General features: G+C 51.6%; 1 pseudogene; it reads left to right on the top strand.

The window, feature by feature from the left end:
* The first annotated feature begins 6,420 nt into the window (after positions 1 to 6,420).
* On the top strand, positions 6,421 to 11,855 carry LOC133754742 (telomerase reverse transcriptase-like; annotated as a pseudogene).
* Positions 11,856 to 12,093: the final 238 nt, after the last annotated feature.

Here is a 12,093-nt window from a genome sequence, read left to right as displayed (position 1 = left end):
AAAAGTTCTGTTCACAGGCATTTGTGTGTGTATATATGTATATGTATATATACATATATATTTTATATATACATTTATATATGTATATATACATATAAATGTATACCAAAATGGATTATATATTAAAAATAAAACATTTGGAAAGGGACTATTTAAATCAAAGTCATAGTACAATAAATTTGTGTCCTTATTACATAATATTTGTATGTTGTTTATAATTCTTGATATGTTAAGACTTCAAGGATTTAGAAAGAATAATGTTTAATAATGTGTGATTGATGTAATTACTGAACATTGATGGTAGTAAAGTTAGATATAAATTTCAGATTTTTTTCCAGTGTCAGCATTCTGTCTTATTACATTTTATTCGTATTTCCAGATAGATGCAAAAGCAACATTTTTGGTATAATCTTTTTACAGCATTAGTTCTCTCTTTTATAAAATGTTTTGGTTAAGTTTATCAGATTTAGGCATTTGAGAAAAAAAGAATCTTAGAAGGCCTAGGATCTGAAAAGTGAAAATCAGCAATTCAAATCAATACAGGTTACCTGTAAATATCCTCACATAATATCTCAATAAGTTAGAAATTAGCATCAGGAAAACTCTTCTAAAGATGTTCCTTGGCTAGGTAGTCTAAAAGTCTAAAACTCTTAAACTGAATCACAACTTACATTATTTAGGAGAAAATGATTTGTAAAAGTCATTGGCCTTAAAGCTGTCAGTGTCAAAGTCCACGTTGGACTGAATGAAGGGCATCTCTCACTGGTGCTCTTTATAAGGCATAGTTAGTGACACCAGTTTGTTTTTAGCTTCCATCATGGCAGTTTGTTAACAGAAAGCCATCTGGTCAGTCAGCAACCACAACTATCGCCTTTCCTGTGGGTGCTGTGTGAGTGTCTGGGGTGACCTCCTCAATCATACCCAAGGGGGCTGACTGGGCCCTAGGTCCAGGGGTCTTGGTTTTGTTTCCTCTTGTGGCCCAGAGTTTGATTTGTAGGGCAGTGATGCCCGACTGCTTGCACCTCTGGGCCACGTCTGGCCAGCCAACATGGCAGCATATGGTGAGGATTTATCTAGGTCAGCCTTCACCTTTGTCCCACCTGTCACTTGCCAAATGGTTTCCTTGACAAACAGTGACATGGACAAAGGTGTCATTGAAGGATGCCAAGAAGTGACAGATACCAAAGATACTCTTTCAGAAACCTGGTATCCCAGCTAATGACCTGTTCTTTTCCTTCTCTTTGTGAGGTGTTACTTCTGTGTGTCTTCTTCAGACTCTACCACTGAATGAGAGGGCAAGGCCAAGACACCAGTTTTTACAAAAAGGAGTTCACTTGGGTGGCCAGCATAGGAGGTAAGGGCTCTTGCTCCAAACCACCTGTTTCCTTGTTGCTCAGGGAAGGCTTTGCCATAGGCACAGAACAGAAGCTGGGGGAAATTCAGGAGGAGTCTCAGGCTTTTCAGGAATGGCCTTGTATGTTTGTTCTGTGCACTGGAAGATTCCCAGGTGATCTGGTCTTGTGATCAGTGATAGCGTATCTTTGCATTGTTACACTTGGACACATCTGTCCTAGGAGATATTTTTGAAATAAGCAGCAATTGTCTTCTCAATAAACAATTTGCATGTAGCTGGTGATATATAACAAAGTTGAAGAAATTGGTTTCTTTTTGCTGGCAGGGCAAGGGAAGGAACCCTTATGAGGAAACCATTTTTTTCCTTTTAAATATTTTATTTGAAAGGTGAAGTTATGGGGTATAGTTGGGGGGGTGGGAGACAGAGATCTTTCTTTGACTGGCTCACTCCCCAAATGGCCACAGTGGTTGGGCTGGGTCAGTCCAAAGCCAGGAGCCAGGAGCTTCTCCCATGTCTCCCATGTGGGGCCCAAGTATTTGGGGCATTATGCAGAGAGCTTGATCAGATGTAGAGCAGCCAGGATTTGAACCAGCACCCATATGGGATGCCAGTGCTGTAGTTGGCAGCTTTACCCACTGTACCACAATGCTGGCCTCACCTTTCATATTTTGGATGAGCCTCTTACAATATTACTTTATTAATTATTTTTTTAATTTATTGATTTTTATGTATCTTTTTAGTGTTTTCCTTGTGCCAGAATCTTTTGAGGCTTGTCCAATTGAACCAGAGAGAGACATTCTCTCTCCAACCTGTGAGAGGCCTTTATATAAACAGGTAAACAAAGAAGAAAATGTTTCTGGCAATAAGCACTGCAGCTTCTTGAATAAGGGTAAAGGGACAGGTAGCACTGGCTGAAGACATGCTTTCAAGCAGCCACTTGTGCAAATTTAACTGATATGTGCCATTTATGTAGATTGGGAGAAGAGTAAGCCAGGAAGAACTTTTTTTAGATTTACTTATTTTGAAAGAATTCAAGGATCCTAGAGACTGTTGGGGCAGAGGTTTCTATAAGGCTGATTGTTAGGTAAGGAGTCTTGAAGGTGGGCTGATGCTGTCATGGAGCTGATTTCTCTTTTCTAGAAGTTCTCATGGAAGATTGTGGCCATAGCTTTTTCTCTTTACAGTACCAAGGTGGATCCCAGGCATCTATTTTTGTTTGTTTTAGTTGATGGGCTTTTCTGTTTTGATCTTTGTGATACATAAGGATATTTGTATAACCTTTTTTGTCTGAAGAGATGTTCCTCAGGATTTAACTTAATTAGCAGTTTTGTCACATCTGTTGATCCTTGGGAAATGTCACTGTACAGATGTTTCCCAAAATTAAACCTACATAGGTAACTTTGAGTAACTTATCCTATGTGAAGCAAGTAGAAGAACAAGTTGTTTTTACCTTTTGAAGCTCTTGGAATTTTCCTCTCTCTCTTTGCTTCCCTAATTGAGCTGTAGCTGTTTCCTGACTCGACCTGATGCTCTGATCCTGTCTCATGCTGTTTCCTACCTGTACTTTCATTTGTATAGTATTAGAGTCACAAATGCTAATAATGAAATAAAACCTTCAGATAACCAGAATGACCAACCAAAAGTGCCAACCAAGCCCCAAATTATTGTTTGTTCATGGAATCCTTCTTTGGCAGAGTTTTGAAGTGCTGATACTGACTGACTCTCCTTTTCCCTCTAAGCTGTTTAAAGTTCCCTAAAGTCTCATTATTTGCAAGATCATAAAAATAATTATTTCATTGTAAGATGATACAAATACATTAACAGAAGTTAAATTTCCATCAATAAATTTATGAAAAATATGCATTTTTTTAAAAAAATTTAAGTTATACAAATTTCATATATACAGATTTAAGGACATAGTGCCACTTCCCTCCTCTACCCTCCCTTTCAATTTGCAATTTTGAAGAAATTTTTGAAGCCCTCACATATATTATGTCACTTAATATTTAAAAAATTATTCATCTTTGAAATATCAAAGTATTATTCCTTCTTAACTCCTTAGGTGAGTACAACAAAATCTATTTTTTTAAAGATTTATTTATTTTATTTGAAAGGCAGAATTACAGAAGGAGAAGGAGAGACAGATCTTCCATCAACTGGTTCAGTCCCCAAATGGCCGCAATAGCAGGAGTTGGGCCAGGCCAAATTCATCTTCCTCATTCTTCCCAGGTGGATTAGCAGGAAGCTGGATCAGAAGCAGAGCAGCCTGGAATTGAACTGGTGCCCATATGGGATGCTGGTTTCTCAGGTGGCAGTTTAACCCACCATACTACAGTGCCAGCCCCTACAGTAAAATCTTCCACTTCGTATTTCATATATGAAATTATAATTTAGCACAATACCAAAATCATACTGTTGAGAGTGAAGTTCATCATTCTGAATTTATTTTTAAATGGTTTTAAATGAATGTGTTTCTTTTTTTAAAAAAAAATTTATTTTAATGTAATTGAAAGGCAGAATGACAGATTTTCCAACTTCTTATTCAGTCCACGAATGACTGTAACTGCTTCTGCTGGGCCAGGCCAGAGATAGAAGCCTGGAATTCCATCTGGGTTTTGGCAGTGGCTGTCAGGGTCAGGTCACAAACATTTGAGGCAACACCTGCTGCCTCTAAAGGTGCATCAGCACAAACCTATATCGGAAGCAGAGCAGCTAGGACTTTGAGCCAGCACTCCAAAATGGCCTAGTTTTGCTCAGACCTCTGCACTGACCTGGGAGACCTGGATGAAGCTCCTGGCTTCTGGCTTTAACCTGGCCCAGCCCCAGGTGTTGCAGCCATTTGGGGAGTGAACCAGCAGATGAGGACCTCTCTGTCTCTCTCTGTCTCTCCCTCTCTCTCTCTGACTTTCAAATAAATAAAAAATAAACCTTAAAAATTTTAAAACCTCTTTATTATAAAAACCCTCCCCACATTGGGTATAGAAGGAATATATATGACAGACCATGTGTCCCAAATGGTAGCTTTACCTGCGGTACCACATTTCCCACCGTATATTCTTTTAGAGTCAAAAAATATATCTCCCTTTGGCTTCCATTAGATTCCATTCTAATTGCTTCTCAGCCTTTTGGCTAAGATAAGTGTAGATTCCATTCTAGTGATGGGCTATGAATGGCTGACCTGGTAAGGAAATTTATCAGAAAGTTAGGAATATTTCATTGAAGTGCATAGATAATATGATGTGTGTTAATTTTGAATATTTTATTTATAATAGAAAATAAGGCCTATGAGTACATTAAAAGTAATTATTAACATCAATCAGAATATTTGAATTTCTGTCTTAGAATCTGATTATTTCATTCTCAATGTTTCTGACAAGCCGCTGTTCATGAATGCAGTGATTCTCAGCTAGGACTGGGTTGCACTACCTCAGGGACATTGAAAGTCTGGGAGGGCCTTTTCAGTTATGGTAGTGTCTGGGGAGCACTCCTGGTGCCAAATGCTCATTATTAGTGCTCAAGGTAGTACTCACTGCCTGAGTTTCTTTTTGCTGGCCACAGTTCTTTACACATTCCGTGGGAGAATCTGTTTGCTTGCTTTTGTGAGCCCCTGGAAGATGCATTCCTTAACTAGAGGCTCTTTCCACCATCTCATTGTCCTTCTGCAGTCCAATGTTCCTCTGACCACAGCTGGCAAAGCTTCTTCACTTTTTTTTTTTTTTTACAGACAGAGTGGACAGTGAGAGAGAGAGAGACAGAGAGAAAGGTCTTCCTTTTGCCATTGGTTCACCCTCCAATGGCCGCCACGGTTGGCGTGCTGCGGCCGGCGCACCTCGCTGATCCGATGGCAGGAGCCAGGTGCTTTTCCTGGTCTCCCATGGGGTGCAGGGCCCAAGCACTTGGGCCATCCTCCACTGCACTCCCTGGCCACAGCAGAGAGCTGGCCTGGAAGAGGGGCAACCGGGACAGGATCGGTGCCCTGACTGGGACTAGAACCCGGTGTGCAGGCGCCACAAGGCGGAGGATTAGCCTAGTGAGCCGTGGCGCCGGCAAAGCTTCTTCACTTTTAAAGACTTCATGTACTGAGAATGGTCTTACCTACTTTATCTGGGTTAATTTTCTTATCCTAAGAACTTAGACACAATCGCACTTGCAGTCTGTTTTGCCACGTAAACTAACACATTCACAGGTTCAGGAGATAAAGACATCTTTGGGAGGAGGGCTGTTACAGGACAGCCTCAATATGCAAACAGAAAGGTGAGGGGGCAAAATCTGAGGCAACTGTTCCTCATTACTTCCAGGCTGATAAATTTGTGTTAAGTCCAGGGTAGTTATTTTGTACAAGAATTTTCTGAATTTCAACTAGATCTGTATAGTTATCTTATGATGTTGTACATTTGATTTTAAATGGAATCATTTTGGGGCTAGCTTTGAGGCACGGTGGTTAAGCTACTGCTTGCAGTTCTGACATCCCATATTGGAGTGTTGATTTATGTCCCCTCTATAATTCTGGTCCAAGTTTGGAAAATGGCCCAAGTGTTGGACCTGTGCCACATATGTGGGAGACCTGGATGGAGTACCTGGCTTTGGCCTAGCCTAGAACATCCTGTTGTGGCCATCTCTGTTCCACTTTTAATTTTTTTAAAGATTTACTTATTTATTTGAGAGGTAGAATTATTGACGGACTAGGTCTTCCATTTGCTGGCTCACTCTCCACTTGGCCACAATGGCCAGAACTGGGCCAATCCAAAACCAGGAGTCAGGAACTTCTTCCAGGTCTCCCACGCAGGTGCAGGGGCCCAAGTATTTGGCCATCCTCCACTGTTTTCCCAGGCCATTAACAGAGGGCTGGATCTGAAGTGGAGCAGCTGGTACATGAACTAATGCCCATATGGGATACTGGTGCCGCAGGCCGAGCCTTAGCCTTCAGCTTCATGCTGCTGGACGGTGCCCACGGAGGCCTGCCCTGGGCCTTCACCACCTGCGTGAGCAGCTACCTGCCCAACACGGTGACTGAGATGCTGCACGACAGCGGCACGTGAGGGCTGCTGCTGCGCCGCATGGGAAACATGTTCATGCTCCTGCTGGTGCACTACGCATTCTACCTGCTGGTGGCCCAGAGCTGCCCCTACCAGGTGTGTGGGCCGCCTCTGTACGAGCTCGGCGTCATTGCCGAGGCCTGGCCCTCCTGCACCATGCGTGAGACCCAGGCGGGCCCCGCGGCCACGCGACAGGTTCCGAACAGCAGCGGTGGTGAGGCCTGGGCATCCCTGGGCTTGCCCGCCTGCAGTTCGGGGCGTGGGCGTGTCCCGGCCTGCCTTGTGACACCTGCAGAGTGTTCAGAGACCATACCAGGGCTTCCGCGGGAGTGGACTAAGCCGGAGCCTGGCCACTCCGCCGCCCGGTGGTCACCATGTCCGCAGGCTCAAGTGTACGTGGAGCCCAAGCGCTTCCTCTACTACCTGGGCTATGGCGAGCGGCTGCACACGTCTTTCCCACTGAGCTCCCTGCGGCCCAGCCTGGCGGGTGCCCAGAGGCTGCTGGAGGCCATCTTCCTGGGCTGGACGCTGAGGCCCGGAGGTAGCCGCAGGCCACGCCAGCTGCTCCTGTGCTACTGGAGGATGCGGCCCATGTTCCGGAAGCCGCTTGCAAACCACACGCGGTGCCCCTACGGCTCACTTCTCCGGATGCACTGCCTGCTGTGGGGGCCGGCCATGCAGGTATGGTCCCCAAGGCCAGCCGCTGACCCCCAGGAGGACACGGGCTCCCGGCGCCTGGCGCCTGGTGCGGCTCCTGCAGCAGCACAACAGCCCGTGGCAGGTGCACGCGTTCCTGCGGGCCTGTCTGCACCGCCTGGTGGCCCCCTCCCCCCGGCCTCTAGGGCTCCGGGCACAACAAGCTCTGCTTCCCAAGGAATACAAAGAAGTTCATTTTGCTAGGGAAGCACGCCAAACTCTCCCTGCAGGAGCTGACCTGGAAGGTGAGGGTGCAGGACTGCACCTGGCTGCTCGCGAGCCCAGGTGAGCGGGCATTGGCCAGTGCCAAGCCGGGAGCTGAGGGGGTGGTGGGTAAGGCTGCCCCACGCTCCCTGGACTGGAAGGTCCCCTGCTGATGGGGTGGGGTGGGGGATGTTGGGTCATGTGCTGGGCAGGGGAGAGGAGCGAGGTTAGACTTCCTGTGAGTGCTGCCCAGGAGGAGGGAATGGGGCTCCTGCCCTGGCTCGCTGGGTGGCTGAGCCAGCGCCCCCGTCATGTTTCCCATTTGAGCTCCAGGGGACTGTGGCAGTGTCTCTGCCAGTGCAGGTGCCCCCTCCTGGGCTGCTCCTGGATGGGTGGGGCTTGAGTCAGATGGCAGCCTCCCTAGGGACCCGATGGGGAGGGCTTGTGGGGGTGGATGCCCTGCCAGGCTCCCCAAGAAACCAGGCCAGTGATGGAGATATGCGGTGACCACTCTGTCCTTGTGTTGTGGAAATGCCCCCACAGCGGGAGGCGTGACGTCGGCCCCGGGCACCCCCAGCACTGCTCTGTGCACCCACCCGGACATTGTGTGCTCAGGCAGTGGCCACTCTACCACCTTCGCGGAGGGATCAGGGATGCCAGGGTTGGAGATCTGCCTCCTGCCAGGCCAGCTGGCCTCCTGCTGCATGGGGCATGATGGGCCAGCTTTCCCAGTGTGGGCTGCGCATGGGAGAGGTGGTGCTGCTGGTGCTGGCCTGTTTCTGGTCCCTCTCGCTGCAAGTGTGGGGACCCTGTCTCCCTTGCTCTGTCCGCAGCATCGGCCTGATGGCCTTACCCAGGCCGCTGTGTGCGGCTCTGTGTCTGGCTCAGCCTCCTGTCACCCCTCCCCCATTGCCCTTTGACCTTCAGAGTGACTGAGTTCTGTTGTCCCCATGGGGTCCTCTCTGTTGAGCCTTTGTTTTGAATTTCAGTGATTTCTGTTTATCTTCTTCCTAATGCCTTTTTCAGGCTTTCCTGTCATTCTGTATAAACTTCTGATGGTGGATGTGTGGCTGTGATGCATTAGCCTCTAAGTACTGCTTTGGCTGCACCTTGTGTAGTAATATGCAGTTATTTTGATATCAGTTACTTTTGAAAAGATTTGATTTATTTTGAAAGAGAGGAAAAGAGAGAGAGAGCTTTCATTTGCTGGTTCACTCCCCAGATGGCTGCAACCACCCAGGCTGGGCCAGGCTGAAGCCAGGAGCTTCCTCCAGGCCTCCCACATGCGTGCAGGGATCCAAGCACTGGGGCCATCTTCCACTGCTTTCCCAAGAACATTAGCAGGGAGGTGGAGCAGCCAGGACTGGCGCCCGGCTCTCACATGAATGCCGGCATTGCACGCAGTCCTTTAACCTGCAACTCCACAGCACCGGTTCCTCTGTGGTGACTTCTGAGGTGGCGGACCCCACATGAACCGTGAGGCCTGGGTGGTGTCCTATGGCTCCTGCGCCGGGCTCCCGAGGGCCAGCTCTGCCTGCTCAGCATGGTCGACCACAGGGGTGACGTGGGGTGGCGAGTTCTCAGTCTCCACACAGGCGCGTGGTGGGACCCTCGGCCCTGGGGGCCATCTCCTGCGCCCTGACACCTCCTGGCTCAGCTGATGACTCCACAGCGCCGTCCTCGGCTGGGTGTTTTCCTGCGGTGCCGTTTGCTCCTGGATTTTTACTCTGCTGGGTTCCTTGGTTTAGCTGGTGCTCAGCCACACACACGGGTGAGGTTTCCATTACTTCCAGCCCGCTGGACGGCATTTAGGGAGAGGCTAGCCTGAGTGTGCTTCTCATTTGCTTGAGAGTCAGAGACTGTGAGACAGCGTCCGTCCTCTGGCTCACCACTGAAACGCCTGCAGCGGCCCCCAAGCCAGGAGCCAGGAGTGGCCTCCAGGTCCCCAGCGCCGTCGTCGCTGCCTCCTTGGTGTCCCTGTTCCCCAGGCTTTGCTGTCTTCTGCCTTCGGGTCCTTGTAAGCCACCTGTGGGTGGCTGAGGGCATTAAACCCGGCCCAGTGCCATTGGCTCTCCAGACCAGGGACCTGGACTCTGGCCGCTGTCCCTGCTCACCCAGCCGCCATCCCCATGGTCAGGGTCTGCCCCGCTCCAGCCCCTCCCCAGTTTCTCTTGAGCCAGTTATTGGTGGGCCCTGAGTTGCCTGTGATGTCTGATGCCAGGGCCCCCAGGGGTCCAGCCGTGTAACCACACTGTGTGTCCCGCCAGCCCCTGGTCTTCCGCCCGTAGGCTGTGAGTTTGACACTGCACGTGGGAGCCCTTTCCATGTTGTCTGCTCTGCGTGCCAACCCGAGCATTGCCCGTGAGCTGCATGTGCAATGGGGTGCCAGGGGCCGGCACACGTGCAGCAACATGTTCACCAAAGCCAGGGCAGCCAGCTCAGGACTGCAGGGCCCCTCGTGCCCTGCACTCCCACCATGGCTGCCTCGTGAGGGTGCACATGCGGGGTCTGCTTCATTCCAGGGTGTGGCCACATCCCGACCATGGAGCACAGACTGAGGGAGGGGATCCTGGCTAGGTTCCTGTTCTGGCTGCTGGATATTTATGTGGTGGGGCTGCTCAGGTCCTTCTTCTACGTCATGGAGACCACGTTCCAGAAGAACCAGCTCCTCTTCTACCGCAGGAGCGTCTGGGCTGCAAAACGTGGGCATCAGGTACCGCGTGTGGTGCCTGTGTCCCGGCTACCCACAGGCTGTGAGGCCCCGTGCTGGCCCGTGGAGGGGAGGCCCTGTGCTGGCCCACGGTAGCCCTGTGCTGGCCTGCAGAGACCCTGTGCTGGCCCGCGGCCCTGTATGCTCATGCTTGGGCTCAGTCCCCTCAGGGTGCTTCTGAGGGACTTGGTTCATGAGTCTCAGAGACCCTTCCTGCATTGACACCTGGGGGTACAGGCATCCCCTCTGGATGACCTTGGTGGGGGTGGCATCAGGGGATGGGGCCTGAGTGACGGAGATGCTGGCTCCTGGTTCTGCTGAGTCAGACTGAGGGATCAGGACTGATTACACCGAGTCATGCCAGGTGTGGAATGGGAGCCTCGGACCCCCATGTGGGGGTTCCTGGGAGGTGTCTGTGGTGGACGAGGGCATCTGTAGGCCCCACCCCACCCCGCAGAGTATGCTGTGTCCACAGGGACCGAGGTTCCTTGACCCCAGCCCCGGGGCGTGTTGCAGGCAGCACCTGGAGTGGGTGCAGCTGTGGGAGCTGTCGGACACGGAGGTCCAGCAGCAGGCCAGGTCAGCCCTGACCCTGTCCCTGACCCCAGCCCTGGGCGTGTTGCAGGCAGCACCTGGAGTGGGTGTGGTTGCAGGAGCTGTCAGATGCAGTGGTCCAGCAGTAGGCCAGGTTGGCCCGGACCCTGGCCCTGAACCCCTCTGACCCCAGCCCTGACCCCGGCCCCGGGCGTGTTGCAGGCAGCACCTGGAGTGGGTGCGGTTGCAGGAGCTGTCAGACACGGAGGTCCAGCAGCAGGCCAGGTTGGCCCTGCCCATGGCCCTGAACCCCTCTGACCCCAGCCCTGACCCCAGCCCCAGATGTGTTGAAGGCAGCACCTGGAGCAGGTACAGCTGCGGAAGCTGTCGGATGCAGAGGTCCAGCAGCAGGCCAGGTCAGCCCTGCCCATGACCAGACTGCGCTTCATCCCCAAGCCCAGCGGACTGCAGCCCATTGTGAACCCGGACTCTGTGGTGGGAGCCAGAATGTTCCGCAGGGAGAAGGTGACCTGGCCTCCATCTTGCCCCACACAAAAGCTCACAGGCTTGTGCCTGTGTGCCCAAAGATGGGTCCTGCTGTGAGTGGATGAGGAGCTGGGGGAGGTGCCCAGCTGGGCCTGGGAGCCCACAGGGGGCAGCTGGCCAGGTCCCTTGGAATCCTGCCGTGGCGCCACATGGAGGGGAGGGAAGAACAGCTGTCACTGCCCCCTGAGGACTGCAGGACTCATCTCATGGCTCCCCCTGCCCCCCATGGCCTTTTCTGTGGCTTTGTCCCCATGGCTGCTGGTGCCTCTGCCACGGTGGGGTGATTTTGTCATCAGTTAATGTTGCTGCGGTCACTCCAAGGACCTAGCCTCTGTGTGTGTGTGGGGGGGGGGGTGCTGTGGACCTCAGCCCCAGGCTACTGCTCAGCTGGAGGTGGATGGATGCCTAGCATCCCTGAGGATCACATGTGTTGCCGGGTGAGGGTTCCTGGGGTGCAGTGACAGGAACCCTGAGGAGCCCGGCCAGTGGGCTGAGGGCCGGCTCTGCATTGGGCTCTCCCAGGACCCTGGGAAGCTGGGTGGGCTTGTGGCTGCCTGCCCTCTGCAGCCCCCCTGAGGCTGCATCCTGTGTGCCCCAGGCCCAGCCCTGGACCTCGCACATCAGGACGCTGTTCAGTGTGCTCAACTACGAGCGGGTGCAGTGGCCCAGCCTGCTGGGTGCCTCTGTGCTGGGCCTGGGTGACGTCCACCAGGAGGCCCTGGAGGCTGCAGCTGACCTGGCCCTGACCGCAGACTTCAAGACCATCCTGGACTGAGGCTGGAGGAGCTGGGCACATTGGTGTTGGGGGGAGGGGTCATCTGTGACACAGGGCAGGGCCTGTCCTTGGGGCCTTCTTCCTTCAGGTCAGTCCCCTCCCTGCTGTCCTCAGCAGGGCAGCAGAGCCCACCACGAACAGCCAGGAAGCAGCTCGTGGGAAACCTGGTCATGGGCTGTGGGCCTGTGAGCATGTGCCCCACCCCGGGCCTGCTCATCACCCCCGAGTGATCCAGGGC

The sequence above is a fragment of the Lepus europaeus genome, unplaced genomic scaffold (genome assembly GCF_033115175.1).
Source record: "Lepus europaeus isolate LE1 unplaced genomic scaffold, mLepTim1.pri SCAFFOLD_29, whole genome shotgun sequence".
NCBI classification, from domain to species: Eukaryota; Metazoa; Chordata; class Mammalia; order Lagomorpha; family Leporidae; genus Lepus; species Lepus europaeus.
The sequence above is the reverse complement of the archived record's forward strand: the minus strand, read 5'-3'. Positions and strand labels throughout refer to the sequence as shown.